This window comes from Rhamphochromis longiceps, linkage group LG2 (assembly GCF_057381845.1).
Source record: "Rhamphochromis longiceps isolate RC_006_pf linkage group LG2, R_longiceps_female_GT1.1, whole genome shotgun sequence".
In the NCBI taxonomy this organism is placed as follows: Eukaryota; Metazoa; Chordata; class Actinopteri; order Cichliformes; family Cichlidae; genus Rhamphochromis; species Rhamphochromis longiceps.
This window is the reverse complement of record NC_140558.1, coordinates 24,161,583-24,183,249: the sequence shown is the minus strand read 5'-3', so window position 1 is coordinate 24,183,249 and position 21,667 is coordinate 24,161,583. Positions and strand designations below refer to the sequence as shown.

Genomic DNA, 21,667 nt, shown 5'->3' with positions numbered 1-21,667 from the left:
CATATTTATAACTAGCCACATTTGTGAGCTCTTTTATTCAACTTAATACATCAGCTACATCAGGAGAGGAGTGCAAAGAAAATAGTCGTAGGACTTTTGGAAATTACCTTCAAACTGCTTTCTCTTTTCTTATGGACAGAAATGCTGTGAATTCCCTCGGTCATTTTGACTAGAAATAAAAAGAAAAAACAAAAACAAAAGTAGAGTGCTCTGTATTTTTGTTTTTTTAAATTTGTTTAATGCTCTGGGCCAGTAGAAATTTGCAAGTTTTTAAATGACTGCTGTTGTAAGATTACAAATGGCAGAGAGAACCTCCAGAAGAGAGTCAGTCCTTATAGATTTACATGTTGAAAAGTTTTGTCATGTAAATAACACAGTTATTTACACAGATGGCCACACTGATTTGACAGTTATATATCAACACAGGTGGTTTTAGATGCTAGCGTTCTGGTATGTTGAGGCATAGCAGACAGCTAACGACAACGAGCCACTAGCCAACACAACCACTGTGGTAGTGGAAACAAGCTTGTTTTGGTGATTGAAAGATTGCAGTGTTATTTAGCAACAGTGTTGTTCAAGTTACATGAAAAAAGTAATTAGTTACTTATTACTGATTACTTCTCCAAAGAAGTAATCGCGTTACATTACTGATTACTTATTTTCAAAAGTAATTAGTTACTTATTATTTAGTTACTTAAAAAAAACACGATACACACTTGAATACGTAATAAAGCAACAGACTTTTAGGCCCTATCTTATTTTTTATCCATAATCCATCATATAAAATTGAATCAAATGGAAAAGTCTCTTTTTAAAAATTGTTTTAATCGTTTTAATCTTTTAACTTTATGCACATTGTATCAAGCAAAAATTAAATTATATGCAAGATTCTCTGACATAAAGAAATTGTTTAACATTTAAATCTACTGTCTGCATATTCCAGCATATAAAATAATGTTTTGTGTTTACACTTTTTCAAATAGATGCAAGTAAAACACAGTGGAAAATAAATAAAATCAAAGACTCAGCAGCTCTTAAATCTATTGTCACCTGTTTATCAGGAGTGGGGCGGGTGGAGGTTTGCCCACAGCAGTCATGTCAGTGGGGGGATCCAGGGGGTTTCTCTGTGAATGTCACGTTCCCGTGGCAGCGTGCTCGCTGCTCACTCAGATTTGAAGTTTAATTTTTCGCTGTAGAAAGAAGTTTTCTTCCCACACAGAGTGAACAGCGGACGCTAATGTTTTTGTCACTTTTTACGGACTAAAAATTAAAGTAATGTGATTACTTCCACACTTTAAACGCTGCATGGTCGTGCTCTCTCTCACTCCATATTATCCACTTTTGATCTGCACACGTCTGTTGCTGCCACAGGCGTCGCACACGCTTACGTCATTGTCATAAGACACTCTCACAAACAAAATCACGACGGTTTAGTAATGCAGTTATGCAGCGTACATACGGGAAAGTAACAGTAATCTAATTACTTATTTTTCAATAGTAATCCCTTACATTACTCGTTACTTGAAAAAAGTAATCAGATTACGCGTTATTGCCCATCTCTGTTTAGCAATAAGTAGCAGGCATGTATGTTTTTATCGTTGCATCTATAGAGTTACAATGAATGTAGCTTGCTATCCAAGAATGTTATTGTTATAAAGTCTGGTACTATCCTCACCCATCTTTTTTCCACCCTCTTATCTTAATATTTTCATGTGTGGCTCCAAAAAAATGAAAAAGCACCACAGACAAAAATACTGAGGGTTTGAAATGCCTTGTTTTGAAATGCTATGAGCATTACTGTCCTTCAAAGTTGTCAAAAACATGCTGTGTATCACTATCTTGAGGTCATAAAAACCCATTTTACGGCTAGTGAGATGAGCAGCTGTGCCTATTGTGGCGGGAGAGTGAGCGTAAGAGACCCTTTGACCCCCATTACACATCTAAAAGTGATAGAACAAACTATTCCACTTAAGATTCCTCTATGATTTCTCTCCTCTTGCTCTTGCTCCCACAGCTGTTAAAGGTGTGAAAATGTTAAGAGGGATTAAAAAAAGGGAAAAAAGAGTGGTGCCCTGTGAGAGCATGCACACACACGGGCCAACAAAATGAAGCCACAGACATGCATGTAATGTAATAAATCAATGCACCGACATGGAGACTGAAGAATCCATGATTTTTTCTACAATAAAAGAGAAAACGCATATTTGTCATGTAAAACAAGCACTGCTGTCATCTTTCGTTCTACTCTCTGTGTCTAGCATACAATGATTTCTTTCCCTGTTGTAAAATTAGCTATAGGGAACACATCTTTCCCCCCCCAGTAAGAACAACAACAAACCAAATTTAATTAGATAAGTGCGGGCTTTTGTTAGGGAATGAAAACTCATGTTGTAAACAAGTGCTTTTTCCTAAATTAACAAACAATTGTTTGAATGAATGGTCTTTCATGATCAGGACCTATGGGGTAAGAATTCACCCAGAACCAATGAAAGTCAATATATTTGAGAAACTCTCAAGGGGAAGTTGAAGATAATGCAAATAAGTAACAAATACACCACACGATATGTTTAAAGCTTTGTTTATACATTCATTGGACTGACTGACTTGCAATTGTTTTCTCTACAGCTGAATAAACATTGCAAAGAAATATCAGCTTTGGAGTCTACAGTCTAAAAACTGTAATCCAGAAGAGACCCACAGAAAGCCTGAAGCACATTTCAGGTCTGCAGAGCACTTTAGTTTAGTTTATGGCCGTCAGGCTACGTCTGTAAACACAATAAATTTGTAGAGGAATATGTAATGGTAACATGCATCAATTATTCTGTTAGGCAACATAAAGTGCACTGGTGGAATTTGTTATTTTAATACCTATATGTTGCAGTTTTAAAGATCCATTACTATCTTTGAGTAAAATAACCATCAAATGTTCAGCTCAGTAAATCAACAGCTTAAAAGTCTGTGGTAGAAATGGTAAGTACAGAGAGTATAGGTGCTGGTCCTTAGATTTGATTCTTCTGCTCATCATAGACCTGCTGCATCCTAAGAAAAGAGCTTGGGTGTCCGGTGGATAGAACAACATATATGACATAGAACATTAACATGTAATCTCAAAGACTATCTTTGATGTTGAGTGGACTGAAACTATGTAGACGAGATGTCACCCCTGAAACATTTGGGTTATAGTTTAAGTATCTCGGGGTCTTGTTCACGAGTGATGGGAGAAGGGAGTGGGAGATAGACAGACGGATTGGTGCTGCAGCTGTAGTGATGCCGACACTGTACCGGTCCGTCATGGTGAAGAGAGAGGTGAATGTAAAAGAGAAGCTCTCAATTTACCGGTCAATCCACGTCGCTACCCTCAACTATGGTTACGAGCTGTGGGCAGTGACCGAAAGAACGAGATCGCGGATACAAGTGTCGGAAATGGGATTCCTCCGAAGGGTGGCTGGCCTCTCCCTCAGAGATAGGGTGAGAAGTTCAGCCATCCAGGAGGGGCTCAGAGCAGAGCCGCTGCTCCTCCACATCGAAAGGAGCCAGTTGAGGTGGTTCGGGTATCTGACAAGGATGCCTCCTGGGCGCCTCCCGGGTGAGGTGTTCCAGGCATGTCCCAGAGGGAGGAGGCCCCGGGGCGGACCCAGGACACGCTGGAGAGATTATGTCTCTCGGCTGGCCTGGGAACGCCTTGGTGTTCCCTCGGACAAGCTGGAGGAGGTTATGGGGAGAGGGAGGTCTGGGCCTCTGCTTAGGCTGCTGCCCCTGCGACCCGGCCCAGGATAAGCGTAAGAAGATGGATGGATGGAAATAATTATTATTTTCTATCAAATTAGACCAATAGAAGGAGGTCAGTTGTACTGATTGATTGTTGATTGATGCCAAAAAGAACCATTACCAAAAGAAATATAACCATCACTGCTAAACGTCCAAATTGTAGCTGTTTACTTCACAGCATCTGACAACCAGTACCAGCTATATAATGGTAAGTTCATTATGGGTGGACAGATCAGATACAGATAGAAGTTTATTGGTAACGTTTTTCAAATTGGCTAGCAAATAGAAATAACCTTTTACCCAGATTCTGTATGGTTTGTTACCATTAAATGTGGTAACATTTTGAACAATGACAGATATGAACCACAATTTGATACATTGGTTGCTTTAAGTTTAAAAAAAGAAACATCTTAAGTTCATGAAACCATATTATGTGTCAGCACACCTCTGATATTGTAAAGCAACAGACACTGTAGTTACTGCAGACACTGCATGGTGGAAATCCAGTCTCACTCCAGTCATTAATCCTTTCAGTTTCATTCACACATATCATGCACACACACTCAGTGGTGTACTTTATGTGGATTTTCAAAGGGGATTTGTTCTTAATAAAAATCCAATTCTGACTCCACAGGATCCTTATCCCGCTGAGAGAGTGGGGGTTTGAAGAAGACAGAGGAGGAGTGGGAATACTGCAGCAGAATTAAACGGACAGTGATGGAAACACAGAAAAGACTGTACAACAACAGCCAGGATCTCTCTCTCTCTCTCTTTTTTTTTAAAGACAGCAGCTTCTTAACTATTGAGTTATAATTTAAGGCACTTTAATTAGCTTACTGTAAACTGTGTTGCATTAATCCATCCATCCCAGTTAAACATGTTTGAATCACCCGAAGTAGAAGGCACTCCGAGGACAACTGCTCCTCCCGAACCTTGACTTAACCCACCCAGCTAATAAGATAAGGGTGGGCTTTTGTTACGGAATGAAAACTCATATTGTACCCAGCAGTGTAGCAAAGGTGGCTTAGACTTGTACCTAATCCGTTAAGGCTAACCTCAGACACCTTTAGGGGATGCTCATTTCTGCCTCTTGTATTGATGATACTACTCTTTCAGTCACTACACACAGCTTACCATAAATGAAAGTAGGAACACTGACCAATAAATCAATATTTTCAGCTCCATGCCCAAGTCTCTCCTCCCCACAACATCCCAGTACAATTTCTACATCTCTACAGACGCACCAATCAATCTGTCAAGCTCTCACAGCTTTCCTCCCTCACTCAGGAGCAATACCTCCAGATACTTAAACTCTTCCACTTGGGGAAGCAACGTAGCCCTAACCCAGAGTGGATGGCCCACCCTTTACTGAAATGGAAGGTTAATCTCAGACCTATGTGTGCGTTAATTCTCATATGTAGCCACCTAGCACCATCTTTCTCAGTGAGGGCTGAAGGTCACTGCCTGGTGAAACCAGAAAGGCAAAAATAGTCCATTTAACTAGAAAACTTCATCTTATTGGCTGTAAGAAACTCTGTACACAACCATTATACACATTATTCAGCAGATCAGCATGCATTGGATGTTGGATAAAGTATAACACTGTGTGGTTATGGTAAAAATATGTCTGTGTGACAAAAAGTCAGACTTCAAGAAACAAAATTAACACTGGTGAAAATCTGGACTCACTAGAAAAAGGTACACACTCTCTACAAATCTAACTATGACAGAGGGAATCTGTATCTCCATAAACTTAGGCCCATCAGTATTTGGATACTGCCATCCATTCATCCGTTCTCTTCAACGTATCCACTTTAGAGTTGCAGGAATTTATCTCAGCTGTCACAGGGTGGGAGGCAGGATACGTCCCGGGCAGGTCGTCAAACTGTCACCAGATTAACACGTACACTGTAAAATGTAATTCTAGATGTTTGTTATTTCAACATATTATTCTATATCAGTTTGATGATAGATGACTGAAGTTGTTGTTATAACATAGAATTACAAGTTAAAAATGTCCCAATTACACCAAAAAAAGCTAACTTGAAAACTCATGTCCAGCTAAATCAGCAACTTATGTGAACTTGACAATGTAGGTAAGTTGAGCACAGCAGGATTCAAAACTGTCCCACGTGACTGCTATCGAGGGGAATTGGCGGTTAACGACATGCTCACTTTACTTGGACGTTTTCTAATCGTCTTCTTTGGAATATGCTTTCAAGGTGCGTAACATTGGTTATAACTATAAGGAAAGATAGCTACAAAAGTTGGAACATGTTTTGAATTTATGGCATGACGTGGGTTTTCTCTTTTACCGAAATGTTTGCTTTAGCTAATGTAACTTTAGCCGACAAGGTCCAGCTTGTGTGTCAGGACCAAACTTGACCTAATAAACTGACATATGGCCTTTTTTTTATGGGTTTAATGTGGCACTGACCAAATCACAAGTATTGTGCCGCTAGCTTTAAAGGTTGTGCACTCAATCACTGTTGCGATATTAGCAAGCTAACTCAGCTAATTAATAAAGCTTATTTCATATTGTCTCTGTACTTGTAAATTTCTTTCAAGTTCACAGGCTGTTGTATTTTGGTGGAAGTTCATTTTGGCAATATTTCCAATAACTGACTGGGTTCAAAAAGAACTTTTTGGCATGCTTGTTGTCATCTGTTTACCCCTATGTAATCACTTAAGTTGTTATTAACTGCTGCATGCTAAGCTGCAAGAGTGCACTGAGGATTGAGACAAAATATGGTCTACAAACCAGCATTATATTAGATTTTATCAGATAGTCCTCCAGTTTTTGCTTTAATTATATTGTGCAGTTATTTGTTACCCTGAAATGCTTTATGCTTAACAACAGCTCACTATTTTAACTTATTTTTGAACTCTTGTGATCAGTATGACTAGATTGTGTGAGTTTCCATTCTAAAAGAGCTATAGTGATAAAATAATTGGCATAAGAGACACTGATTTTTGGCATGGTATACTGCAGAAGTTTTTTGGGTTTTTTTTTTGCATAATTTACCTTTTAATTGAACTGCATTCCCTGTATTGTAACAAAACTAACATTGTTAATATATCAGAATTAGATTATTCTGTTATTATATGTTACCTTATATATGTAATCAAAGTAGTTGAATTAGAATACTGCTGTAGATCACATTATACCCTTTAATATAGAGTGTGTGAGCTGTATGTAGTTTAGTTCTCATTATACTTTTGAGTTAACAGAACATATTCACATATTAGTTCATTAGATAAATGTGCATCACTCTGTATCCTTGATCTGCTGGGAATGTGTTACACTGTTTTCTTGACATGCTTAAGTGTTGAATCATGAAGAGAAGGTTGTAAGCAGGAGACTCTGTGTCTAAAGACAGGGGAGATAGATAGACCACATTCCACACCCCCACCTTACAGAAAGCAGAGAAACAACTGCCGAGGTCATAACTTAGGCGCTGTAACAGAGAAAAAATGTGATGTTTTGGCTTTTACGACTAGCTGGGGGCCACTAGAGACTATAAAAAGCTGAGCAACCCGTCACCATTTTGAGACATGTGCCTGACCCTCTGGTAGCATCTCTCCCGTCCGGACGTTGTAATGCTCTTATTGTTGAATTGTATGGAAATAAATGATTGTTGATTGAGCATTTATACACCGAGTATTGTCCTTCCTTCAGCCCAAAGATTCAAAGAATTGGGAGAATTCAACAACTTGGTGCCGTGTGACCCGGATCTTTGGTGTGCTGAGGAGGTGCAGATTTGACCTTTGGTGAGATCGTGAGGCGAGGTGAACAGAGGACCGGTCCAAAAATAAAAAGGTAAGCACAGCCTGTTGTATTATAAATACCAAATGTGCATATTGGGCTTTCCAAATTAATCTGTTCACTGAGTCACATGTATTTTCACAGTAAATTTGTCGGTGTCTGGTTTTTGGCGCAAGATACTAACAACATAAGTTGAGGCTGAATTCCAGTGTGTTAAATAAACTGCTTCTACCGAGATACTAATAACATACTACGTTGGACTAGTTGCAGTAAACTGCTTCTACCGAGATACTAATAACATACTACGTTGGACTAGTTGCAGCCACTTTACCTTCCACATTTAATTTTGTCTAATACTGGCTTCTGTAGCAATAATACATTAGAATTTATTCTGAAGACGCGGCCATTAGTCCAGTACATTGAAGTTGAGGTTTGAAGTTTGTTTATGGTGTCGGTTACGTCCTGGCTCTTGCTGGCTATGAAATAGAAGTTGATTTAAGGAAAAGCAGATGCTGGCTTCACGGTGCGGTTGAACGCTGGCAACGCGAGAGCGAAACACGTCCGTAGGTTTGGTTTATGATATGGCCGTGTTCCGGTGGTGCGGCCGTGAAGTGCAGTAGTGGTTGGTGCTAATTTTAGTACATTGAACAGAGGCTTGACGGTGGTTTGTGGCGTCAGTCGAGTTTTTTTTTTAAGGGCTGCGGTCATAAAACAAAGTAAAATTTTACTTGCCAAGAAGTACATAGAGCAAAACCTGGTTTATGATGTCGGGTATAACTTCGGGGATGCAAGCATCACTTTTATGATGCGACTTTGCCCCGTTGTGGCGGTCATAAGCGCAGAGAAAGGGGTATTTTGGTCTATGGTGCAGTGTGCTTTAAGAAGATCTAATAGTTGAGCTCAGAGGTTTCTGTGCAAATTTCTGCTGATGAGAGGCGCTCTCTGTGTGTCTCACTGATGGTGTAACGCGCTGTGTGTGTAAGGCGCGCTCTGGCTGTGTGTGTGAAGTCTGAACACAGTGACAGTGACGGTTGATGTGTTTGATTAGGAGGACATTAGAGCAAAGACACATTTTAGGATCCAAGGTTGATGCCTAGTGTACCTGTGGAAATAATTTTGCCCTAGGAGTGGCGACCCTCCTGTTCGTGGACGCGCGGCCAGGACCGGCGGCGTCCGGATGCCGAGGTGGTGACTTGGGGAGGTGAGGGCCCCCGCATAGCTACGGGATAACACTGGGACCGCAGCGTAATCGCGGGTTCACATTTATTCCGGACTAGAACAAGACACATTTTGCGAACAAAGGTTGAGTCTAGATTAGTAAAGAAATATAAAAAGGTTGAATTCCTCGTTTCAGTGGTTGAAATTGTTGTGTGCCTGTCCCCTGACGAGTGTGAAATTAAAATAAAGAGGGAATTTGGAGCCACATAGAGATAGACGGGCATAATTGGGTGTATTACTCTGTGGTGTAATAAAAATAAAAAGGAGAGATAGTAAGAGGTGTGCAGTGGAGAATTATGGAGGAGTACAGAGAGGAATGTGTTGGGAGACTGGCGTACAGTTTACGCTGTCAAGGTAGGCGAGTTGCCTGCTTATCTGTTTAACAGTGATGAAAATGAAATTAAATAAATCTCTTAGTGTGTTAATACAGGAAGCTGCGGACCTGGACCAACTGCCCCCACAAGCACAGCGGCCGAAGCAAAATTATAGGTAATGGGAACCACACCCAGCACGAATCAGCAGCTGTGAAACAGACAGCAGCGAGGAGAGAATTAGAGGAGAAATTAAGAGAAGTTTTAACACATAAAATTGGGGCCAACGGACTTGTGGAGGTTGGGAAGGCGTCCGGAGCATCACAACAAAAAGGTGAAACAAAAACACACACAAGCAGAGAAATCTGAGAGAAAGGCTCCTTTTAAGGTAACGCCTAGTTTGAGAAAAGATAAAATTAACCTGCTTTTATACAAATGCACATACACGCAATGAAGAAACAGCTTACACTCATGAATACGTGAAGATTTTCCAGCAAGGTTAAAGAAAAATTAACATACTTAAATGATGAAGTCTATACATTACTGACAAAGAAACCCTCTGGGTTGCAGGACAACAATTTAACTAAAAAAAAAAAAAAAAAAAAAGGAACACTGGTCTAACCAACCAGGCAAGACACAACAAATTTAGTGGTTAAAAGATTCAAATTGTGACATGTTTTCTGTTGATTGATTAATAAAAGTGATTACTGAATGAAAGAAAGTTCCTTTTTGGGCTTTTAAACATGATCTTAAGAATTTTAACATATACCGGTGTTGTCCTGTCAACTTGGTGGGTTAGGAGTTGATTATATCGGGAGACAAAAAACAAAAAAAGGGGGAGAGAAGGCTGACACAGGGCCTGGCCCCATTGTCTCCCCTCTGAATAACACAGCCAACACAACAACATTTTCCTGTTCGTTTGTTTTTGTTTTTTGTTTTTTGTTTGTTTTTGTTTTGTTTTGTTTTTGTTTTTTCTATACATATTTAATTACAGGCTGCTTTGCCGGCCCTGAAAGCCGAGGCTGACTGGACTCCTGCTCTCCCCCATACGTGACACTGACCAAATGCTGCAACAGCTGGACCCACAACAACGACCTGAGAATGTCAACAGACCTGCAGGAATGTGATCTCATGCAGCCGAGACGGAGAGCACTAAACCTAAGGCCCGTTTCACTACACGGGGGAAAAATTCCCAGACTGCGTCAGCTGACAGAGCTGTGACGAGACGCCCGCCAAGCCCGAATGAAAAGTAAGGCCGAGCGAAAGAATGCTGACCTTGATAACTTTGCATTCACACTGTGCAGGACAGTGATGGACCAACACGGATGATCGGGTGGCGAAAAAGGGCGTGACCGAGACAAGAGGAGTAACTGAGGACAGAAGGCACCTCAGAATGGACAAAAACACAGAAGAAGATGCAGGTTTCACCTGCGGTGAACATCGACACTGGAGAAAGGACTGCCCTAATTGGGGTCAGAACCAGGACGGACTGAATTTTGAGCAGCAGCAGCAGCAGCAATGGTCGCAAACAAACTGAAAAGGAGGGGGGGCAGGACCCCAGGCCATGCTTCAGGCAGTGGTTTACCCAGAACACCAGAACAGGAAAGTGATGAACAAACACACACACACACACACACACACACACACACACACACACACACACACACACACACACACACACACACACACACGGGAATGTTGATTCACTGAGAAGTGATGCACACACATACACATGCACACGCTTGTGCAATGAAGAGTGATCCACACGCACACACACACATACACGCTGATGCAATGAAGAATGCTTTGCTTATGCTGATATGCAAAATGCTGCACACAAACATCCCAATGCATAATTTTTATGAGGAGCCATTGATTACTTAGAATGTGTTATATGTCACCCAGAGGGCATTTATGTAGATTTTAGGAATAAGGTCTAAAAAAGTTTGGTTATGAAAACAATGTCTGTGCGTGATGTCTGTTTATGGCTCAAGGCCTTGACTGAATTCTTTGCTGTGCTTCACACAGCCCTGATGAGGAACAGTGGCACAGAGTGAAAATGATGAATTAATAGTGTAAGTTTTAGGTCGGAGTACGGCATTTTCTGTGATTGAGTTTTAATTCAAGGAGGAACAAAAGGTGTTACGGCACCTGAGGTTCTCATTCCCACACAATATTGTCCCGGCAGGAAGCAAAATGTTCCTGTGAATTTCTGGTTGATTGTTTGGTTTTGTTTAGCGCTAGCTTGATTTTATCAGTGAGCTTTGGCTTGTGTTCTTTCTCGTAAGCGAGAGAGGGATAGTTTTATGCTTGGACATGTCTGCAACGGGCCCTAGTTTGTGTTATTTTAGTAGTATTTTGTTGGTTATGTCTGTTTTCGTTTTTGTTACAGTGCACTGGAGAAAAAACATCTGAGAGGTGTGATCCACCGGTGGTGATATGTTGATATTTTGTGAGTTTATGATTTAACAATCAGCTCTTTAAACCAGGCCTGAAAGATTGAAATTTAAAGCGCTATGAAATATTCTTACAAAAACAGTTGCAAAGTGTGCTTCTCCATGATTGTAATTGGCTTGGGAGAAATTCACATATAGGGAACACTGATCTAAAAGGATTGCACCGAGTCAATCCGGCCCAAAAAACAACAAGGAATTGTTTTCCTTTAAAATGATGACGTCATCTTGCTGGTGATGGATGCTCGAATAGGTTGCGCGTGAGACTCCATTATCAGCAACATCTGGTATGAATGTGTATGGAGGTATGCATGCGAATGGACTGTGATGGACTGACGACTAAAAGTTTTGACTGACTTGATACTGAGACAATGACTGCACCCACTTTAGGATTAGTAAATGCCAATAAACAATTCATAAACAATTCACCCAGCCGACAAGAGAAGGGTGGATGCTTCGCTTTGTTTTGTTTTGTTTTTTCAGGAGCAGGAGGATAAGAGAGACTGGAGGAGGAGACTCTAGCTTCACATAAGTATGAACTGCAGACTTAACACTTTGGTTGCTGATTTTGAGTTACCGATGTTTGCATTAAGAAAACTATGCTATATTAGCTGTGTTTTGATTAAGGTATCATGTTATATTATTGGGAATGCCAAATGCTACAGTGGAGAAGACTTTTGATACCACTCATGACTGGAATATGTTACTATTAACCACAGCAGGCCACTGTAAAAAGTCAATTAAATTTTATAGAGGAAAATCGCCAAAATTGAACAATACCTATGAATGACTGGCCACATTCAGAATAGAGATATGCAATAATAAACATTGGTCCACATGATTTAGGTTCTCACTTGAAATAGTAAGTTATTAAATGTAGAATATAATCGACAGGGACATTTGATAGGATGTGGTACTGAAAAAGAACAAGAGCAAAGTAAATAAAGAAAATATTGTGTTTAGTTTGGATAAATTCAAATTAAAATGTACCATTACACTCAGAGGATCAATATGGAATAAAACATATGCAAAATTTGTAGGAAGTACATGACTGATAACTGTTCTGTCCTGAGCGTTTGTTTCTAGAGCACCCACTTGACCACACCAACAGTTTCTCGCCACCGAGGAGGGGTACTTGCAAAAAGAATAAAATAAAAATCTGAGTTTAACAAAACATTTTAAATGTAAATATCAAGCTTACCTTTCTTTTTTCCATGAAATGTGCTTGTGGGCACGCCAGCCATTTTGAAAAGGTGGGCAAAACAATTGGCAAGGCCACACCCCCACACATGTGATATAATTTTAAAGGTACTGTTGCCCTCTCTAAGAAACATCAGGAATTAGAGGAGTGGCAAGTAGAGTATGCGAGCTACAAGCAAAAACTAAAATGTGTACTACAGTGTGCAAAAATGAAATACTGGGTCATCAGGGGGTCATGAGGGACATTTATAAAACTAAAAGTCCCACTAACCTTAAAGTGCACTTGAAAAGCCCACACAAGAAGGTTAACCTAGCTTACCTAGAAGACCTCATCAGGGGGAGCACACTCCCCCTCCTTGAAGAGCTCACCCACTCAACCCGCATCCCCAGAAAACAGCTAACCCCAGATAAGGCAGCGTGATGTATCCCGAGACAACAGGACTGGGACATCTAAATAAAGGTGTGAAACAATCGCCTTCAAAAGATTATCAATTCACTTGAACCAAAATTAGGACCACACGGTGCGGCAAGAGTTAATAGTTATTAGTCTCAACACCCAAGGATAACCAGAAGAGCATGACTGATATGATGGAACTGGGATTTTGTTACACTTAATTTTTGCAAAACACAAACAAAACTAAATTGAAACTAAGGATTTTCAGAAAATAAAAACTAAACTAAACTAGCAAAGAATTGGTAAAAACTAATTACAACTGGTAAAAATTGAAAATCTGGAGTCGAAACTAAATAAAATAACAACTAATGGAAATGGCGAAAAGTTTAAAACCCTGGTGCAGAGATTGGCAAATCTGACCAGGAAACGTTATAAAATGGATTGTCAGGATAGTCAGCGTTAAAGCCACTTTTGACAGTCCATACTAGGATGGCATTGGACATCTTCGGGGCAGAAAAGGGTTGGTGTGACCAAGGTGTGGTTTGGCTTGTTGTATGTACATTTCAAAATGTTACAGCTCTGGATGGACCAGTTACCAGATATGATGTCACTAACCTTCTCTTTTAAGTGTCTAGCTCCAATGAATTGACACATGGGAGTGTGTCAAAAAGGGGGAGTTGAGTCCGAACATCAAACAATGGTGTTATGAACATTTTATGACTTTATTTGTGTGTTTAATAATTTAGATATGGTAAAACTTAAGCTTATAATGTGGTAGACTTAGAAATGGTTCATTAATTTTTGATTTCTTTTACACACACATAGATTATGATTAGAATAGGTTCTGAACATAATATTTTAAACCAAATTTGAATCATTAGAAGAACAATGGATAACAATATTAGATTATCAAGGCTAGGGAGAGAGGTGTTTTGGTTTTCTGTCTCTTGCAGAGAAAGGAACAGACACCAGACGGGGACACGGAGATGTGAGGACCCTTCACAGCAGAGACAGATGTAGGGACAGCCGAGACAGCAACTGGGGTCAAGTGTCATGACGTTTGGGCTCCTGGAGAAGATGGATCCCACAAACACAGCAATAACCATGAAGGGGTTGGCGAAAACCAGGAACACCAGACCAACGAGGTTCAAGAGGCTCTTGGCAAAAAGGGGGACACGCCGGTGACCCCAAAACACACAGATCCTTGTTTGAAATCGGGGCAGAATAATCCCCAGAACTGTGCAATGACTAAAGGGTGGTCTAACCCCGGAGGTCGAAGAAAGAAGCTGAGAATCACCCAACTGGAAGACACTGGTAGCTGCAGCAATAAAAATAAAGGTTAAAAGCTCCTTAGACAGAGGTTCTAGTCTAAGTACATTTGAAAGGTATAAGGGGGCATTAAAATGGGAGTGGAAAACTGGAGCACCAAAATAAAGCTGTGGGAGAACTGGGGAGTGATGGGAGAGTCATCTGTAACTGCTGTTATGGTTGTAAATCTAACTTTGCTTGCATCTGAACTGCGTGAACACAGAGGTCATCCCACATATGGTCCACCCGTTAAAGGGGGACAGAGGGCCTCAGGATCAAGAAAACTTGGACCTTGCGACCCTGGAGTGCATGTTGTAAGTGATCTCTTTCAGAGATCAAAAGGGGGAATTATTAGATTATTCTGTTATTATATGTTACCTTATATATGTAATCAAAGTAGTTGAATTAGAATACTGCTGTAGATCACATTATACCCTTTAATATAGAGTGTGTGAGCTGTATGTAGTTTAGTTCTCATTATACTTTTGAGTTAACAGAACATATTCACATATTAGTTCATTAGATAAATGTGCATCACTCTGTATCCTTGATCTGCTGGGAATGTGTTACACTGTTTTCTTGACATGCTTAAGTGTTGAATCATGAAGAGAAGGTTGTAAGCAGGAGACTCTGTGTCTAAAGACAGGGGAGATAGATAGACCACATTCCACACCCCCACCTTACAGAAAGCAGAGAAACAACTGCCGAGGTCATAACTTAGGCGCTGTAACAGAGAAAAAATGTGATGTTTTGGCTTTTACGACTAGCTGGGGGCCACTAGAGACTATAAAAAGCTGAGCAACCCGTCACCATTTTGAGACATGTGCCTGACCCTCTGGTAGCATCTCTCCCGTCCGGACGTTGTAATGCTCTTATTGTTGAATTGTATGGAAATAAATGATTGTTGATTGAGCATTTATACACCGAGTATTGTCCTTCCTTCAGCCCAAAGATTCAAAGAATTGGGAGAATTCAACACTGACTGGGTTCAAAAAGAACTTTTTGGCATGCTTGTTGTCATCTGTTTACCCCTATGTAATCACTTAAGTTGTTATTAACTGCTGCATGCTAAGCTGCAAGAGTGCACTGAGGATTGAGACAAAATATGGTCTACAAACCAGCATTATATTAGATTTTATCAGATAGTCCTCCAGTTTTTGCTTTAATTATATTGTGCAGTTATTTGTTACCCTGAAATGCTTTATGCTTAACAACAGCTCACTATTTTAACTTATTTTTGAACTCTTGTGATCAGTATGACTAGATTGTGTGAGTTTCCATTCTAAAAGAGCTATAGTGATAAAATAATTGGCATAAGAGACACTGATTTTTGGCATGGTATACTGCAGAAGTTTTTTGGGTTTTTTTTTTTGCATAATTTACCTTTTAATTGAACTGCATTCCCTGTATTGTAACAAAACTAACATTGTTAATATATCAGAAAATTAGCAAACATGAATAAATGGCGAAAACAATATAATTATAACTTACATTTTTATTTTACTTATTTTAGGTCTGTGAAGCCAAACTTGATGCTGGGGATTTATTTTTGTCAGTGGAGTCAAATGGTAAGTTACAATTTGTGCATTTTGTCATATTGGAAACACCACAGATTATATTGTAACTTAATAGCTCTGTAGAACAAATGATATAAAGATTGTAGTGTCAGGGTACTTCTTAAGAAGTAATATTGCACTATTGATGATCGCATGCAGGTGGCATAAACTAAATATTCAGACGTGCTACCAACAAATGATTCATTAACAAAAGCAATGGAGCAGACCGTTTAGGTTCTTGTGGTTGTAATAACATCCATACCTGCTGTCATTAATTTATTTTCACAGGTCTAGATGATCACATCTGACTTTGTCATTTAAATGAGGTGGACTTGCAAACTTTGCACTCTTTTGGGTAAATTGCCGTCCACTACATATACACAGAATGTGCACAGTATTTCAGATATAAAAAGGGAGTATATAATGGACTTGCTGGCTTTAATGTAAAAAGCCTGTTGTGTAACTTTAATGAGGCAGTTGGACTAAAACAGTATTGCTCATCAAGCTAAACATCTGAGGAATAAGGAAATTGTTACTTGTCCTTTTACTCAGTGTTCTTTTAATCGCACGTTTACTAAAGTTTTACATCACACAATCATTCTACTTTAAAAGATTTCAAGACAGAGCTTATTGTTCTCTGAACTTCCTTTCCTTTCAGGTAAAGTGCATCTTTTTGTTTGTTTGCTTTTGTGTGTTTGTGTTTTCTCTAATGGGCCTCAGATGACGGTTTGCTTACATTTGGGTCTCAAAGAATCTTTTTTATTCTGCCCTTTACTCTCCACCCCTCTTCTTCTGTTGCTCAGGTTGAAGCAGAATTTGCCCGTCTTACATCTGTTGACCTGAAAGGGTTTCTTTTTGCTGTTCTTGACCATTATGGAAAGGTTCGTGGAGCTGTACAAAATTAAGAGCGGCATAGGAAGGCTAACCAGCCTCATAAAATGCTTCGGTGATGATGTAAGTGTTCAACTGCGAAATCTAATCCTTTGTTTAAGTTTTAGGTTATCCAGTTCAACTGATGAACTCATTGAAAGAAAGCTGATAAGTAAAGTCTGTCATCATATTTCACAACTGGACATTTAGTGTGGTAACTTTTACTGTGTATATTGGTGGTAGGTTGGATATCATATTCTACTTGAATGTCCTGATAAGCCTGATTCAAAATCTCCAATGATAATCATTTATTGATGGAATTATGTATCAAAAAGCTGTGAATTTGGAGCTTCATAAACACTGTTTAAAAAGTGTTTTTGTTTTCTTTTTGACTTCTTTGACCAGATCCCTACACAAAGGAAGAGGACAGAGGACCTCATTTTCTAAAGGAAGATCCCTCACACACTTTCAAGACTGTGAAGGTTAGCATTGTTTCTTTTAGTAAATTTAATAATGACAGCACCACAGTGGATTTTAAATGAAACATGTGGCATATATGAAACAATAGATACCACATGATAACATGTGTACTTTTTCCTCACCAAATGTATTATTACAAAATCTTTGACACTGGATTTGGTCTAGGTTTCAGAGAAACTAACTGGCAAGCTAGCATTGATATTATTAGTGTCTTGTGTTTATTCATGTCTTCACCAGGGTCTTTGACATTTCGCTGCTGTACTGTTCACTTCAGCTTTACGTTTGATTTCTCACATTGTATATTGTAATGGCAGAGATATTAGGATATTTAAGGGCCTGCAGTGGCTGCTACAGCTGTGGGGGGCAATACTTTGGTGAAATGTCCTGGACCCTGGAAAAGAGACTGTGTAGACTGGGTAAGCAATTAAAGGTTACTGGCCCAGAGTCATTGGGCAGCTGGGTAAAGGTGGATGTTGATATTCAATGCCAATTATGCAACCTGTTCAGCCATGTCTATATGCTCTTTTTTTATGCTGTTAATATAGGGGGGGGGGAATAAACTTTAATCAATAAACTGATTAAAGAAGCATTGTCGATCGAGCCACAATCTGATCCTGTAGTGTAGCTGCAGTTTGCACATTTCATGTATTCTCAGCCAGATTTGGTTCAGAGCACAGCCAATATTTGGCATAAGTAGATTTAAATTTACACACACTGATGATGGCAGCTACATTGTAACCACAGTCAACCTGGGGCGCACTGACAGAGGCGAGGTTGCCAGACACTGGCACCACCGGGCCCTCTGACCACCACCAGTAGGCAACAGGTGAAGTGTCTTTCCCAAGGACACAATGACTGAAACTGTCGGAGCCGAGGCTCAAACCGGCAACCTTCCGATTATAAGACGAACTGTCAACTCTTGAGCCACGATTCAGTCATCCACCCATGTGTGTGAATGACTGAATGTGTAAAGTGCTTTGGAGTCCTTAGGGTACTAATAAAGCGCTATACAAATACAGGCCATTTACCATTTAAATTGAAAATTTTGTTTGAATTCTGCAATTGAAGACATGCTCAGTTATTTATGAACATGGTCTTTGTTTAAAGCAAGAAATGGATTTGGGGGGTGCATATCTCATTCTGAAAAAACTTTAACAACTAATAAGTGTTACTCAAAGCCAATCACCATCATCCAAGGTATCAGTATGGCTCTTCTTTGGAAAGACATGAATTCTTAAGCACGAGGGATATTGTGTAATTGTGTAATTTTATTTTATTTTGTCTTTGAACCCTTTTATAGCTGACAGGTATTGAAGACACGTTTTCTAAGGGGATGAAAGTTGGCATTGTGATGGTGAAAGAAGAAGACATCATCGATGTGTTGGTTGTCCTTGAGGCGGCAGTAATCCTGTCTAATCTGAGGGATGTCTCAAGTGCCATTTCCATGCTGATGGGCCTTCTTTTTGCCCTCAGCATAGACTATCCAAAGGAAGTTAAGGGCATCTTTGAAGTCATTCAGAACGTCCTAATGAACATTGGTGGAAGGCAGTGCATCTCACTAGTGCATGGTCTAAGAAACAGACTCTTGCAGAACGCCAAGCAGAACTGTAATAGTATGCTCACAGCATACAATTGCCTTAGTGTTAAGGACAGTTTTTATTTTACTGTTTGTTTTTTTTTATTCTTGCAAGTTCTCATTCTCACTTTTGTATGTCACTAAATGACTACACTTTACATTCCAGATTAGACAATTACTCATTTGCTCATGGTTTAAGAAACTTATGTGAACAACAATATAATGGTGGACTCTGCAGATGTTTATCTCATGCAAGTCAGTAGTTTTTCCTTTGTTTTGCAATTGAGCAGACTCAAACTAATGTTTCTGAAATATTCATATTATCAAATGTTTCAGAAGCATGCACTCATTTTCAGAGATATTGGTTCTGTGGAATTTGTTGCAATTGTAAACAAAGACAAATACAAGAGTTTGATGTCTTAGTTGTTATAAACTGATCTTTACTGTCACTTATCAAAGGTTTTGTACTATTTTAATATTTCAAGTTTTATGCTAACAGGTGTGACTGAGCACAGTGAAGTTTTAAAATTTTGCAAATGTAAAGAATAACTTTTCTAAAATAGCAAGTCTCCCGTTGATACATTACATTAATGCAGACTTTATGTAGTTACTTCACAAGAATCACTACTGCTCCTAGAGTATTGGTCAGAATTTAATCTTCACCCAGAATTTAATCTTCAAGACCAAGTTCAAATTTATTGTTTCACAGGGAGCAACTTTTGAGTTTTGATGGATTGTGAGCCTGATTTTTCTGTTTCTCAGATGACTAAGATGGCACAATAAATGGTGAATGTTGGGTGCTCATGAGTAATTGTCTTGTCATGTTCTTAAAACAAACCTTCTGCCTGAAATGATCAGATACACTTTAATGGAATCTGTGAGTTTTTATTTTTTTTTCTGTAAACAACAGAAAATTTATTTAAAGGAATGTAGATATTTAAACCTGAGATCTAAGATAAACCTAACAGGTAGTTTTGCTGAAATGGGTGTTAGAAAGCTTAAAAAAAACTTAAGATGTTCAATACACATTTTTCTTTACATCCAGTCAATCAACTCTGATAATTAAAATGAAACTGATTTAGTTCACTCAGCTACCGTAAGGAGCTCAGTTAATTAATAAACTTAAATCAATTTAGCTAACAGATTATGTTAGTTAAGCTAAAATAGATTCCTAAGTTAAAAGACCTACTAAAGTATTTGAATTAACTAAAAAACCCAAGTCAACTGAACTAGGACAAGAGTTTAATAAACAATAGATTATTTTAATTTAGCTGAAAGGGTTTCCCCAAGTAAAAATGACAATTAAAGGAGTTGAACTGACTAACAAATCTCAGTCAACTAAACTAAGATGAAAGTTTAGACAACATGTGATTTTTCAACATAACATTTGGTTGTGTTACAAGAACAAACTTTATTTCTTGACTTAACTTAAAATTTTAAGGCAGCCCTTTACCTGATATTTTTAAGTTGAAACAACAAGTTATATTTTACAGTGTAGAGACAGAAAACCATTCACACCTACAGCCAATTTAGAATCACCAGTTAACCTAACCCCCATGTCTTTGGACTGTACCCAGAGAGAATCCACGAAAACACGAGCAGGACGCAGGACCAATTGCTGTGAGGAGACATTTCTAACCACTGCACCACCTGCTGCCCTTGGGCAACGACATAAGTTAAAAAAATAAAACATCCTCTGATTTACAATCCATTGTGGTTGTGTACAAAGAATCAAGACATAATTGAAGTGTCAACTTTATCAAATTAAAGCTGTGCTTCAATCACATCAAGATTGTTTTATTTAAAGTTCACTGTGATGCTGCACAGAGGCAAACTTACAAGGAAAACTGTGTCCCTCCAAATCCTCACTTGTATGCCTGCATGCTTGTTTTTGCATTGATTTTATTGACAACTTTTAGTCCATTTGATGGACAAACTACTGGACTACGTGTATTATTACCAGGTTGTTTGTCTTGACTCCAAAAACTAACTCACTGAGGTTTGAGTTTCAGTGGTAGGTTTTTGAAATCATAAAACCAAAGACATGTAAAATATGACTTTTTAACAAAAGCCAAATCTTTTCGGATTTTTCTGACACATCTGGCTTAAATAACAGAAGAAAAAAAAAATAACCTACCAAATTCATGCTGTACATATGTTTTTCTATATAATCTTACCTCCTTGTAAAGTTATTTGCCTGCTAAAGGCATGAAGTGATATTTATGTAATTCACTAAACAGACAAACTAACTTGAAAGAATGAATGTTGTTGTGAATAATAAATATTTACAGCCTCCAGGCATCAAATTATGCAATAATTAATCGAGGTTAATGCCACACTGTTGCCTTTCTGTGTAATGATGTTAAATAACCAGTGCACTTGATTTTCAATCAATCAGAGTCTGTCTCACACCGGAGATCAAGGAACACACTTAAATGCTGAGCTACAGCTTCGGGGTCTGAGGCTTTAAGGTATTTGCTTTCTAAAATGCAGCTTTGAAGTCACATCAACTGACTCAAGTCAGTGTGCCAACCAAGAGGAAAAAAGGAAGATTCCGATGATGTCGTTTGGGTTTCAAATCCTCGTCCCTGAAGCTTGACAGGTGGTTCTTTAAAATTGGAGGCTCTCCCCATTAGGGAAGACATGTGACTTCACAGCAATGTGATTTACCTTTCTGTCCTTAGAAATATTTTTAAACATCTCCGGCATGATCCACTTCTCAGCTGTATGTTGATGCTACATCAAACACACATAGTACTCACCCCAG

General features: G+C 39.0%; 1 protein-coding gene and 1 long non-coding RNA gene across 4 annotated transcripts in view; one reads left to right on the top strand and one right to left on the bottom strand.

The window, feature by feature from the left end:
* Positions 1–21,667, bottom strand: part of il1rapl2 (interleukin 1 receptor accessory protein-like 2) — a 506,271-nt gene that overhangs the window by 73,348 nt on the left and 411,256 nt on the right. The window lies entirely within an intron of this gene.
* On the top strand, positions 14,790–19,872 carry LOC146677215 (uncharacterized). Of its 3 annotated transcripts, XR_014913406.1 has the most exons (5): positions 14,791–15,986; positions 16,263–16,329; positions 16,778–16,928; positions 17,250–17,326; positions 18,625–19,872. It is a non-coding gene; the product is annotated as an uncharacterized LOC146677215 (long non-coding RNA). The 3 variants fall into 3 exon arrangements; XR_014913409.1 differs by lacking the exon at positions 16,263–16,329 and having other exon boundaries at positions 18,625–19,871; XR_014913405.1 differs by having other exon boundaries at positions 14,790–16,928; positions 18,625–19,871.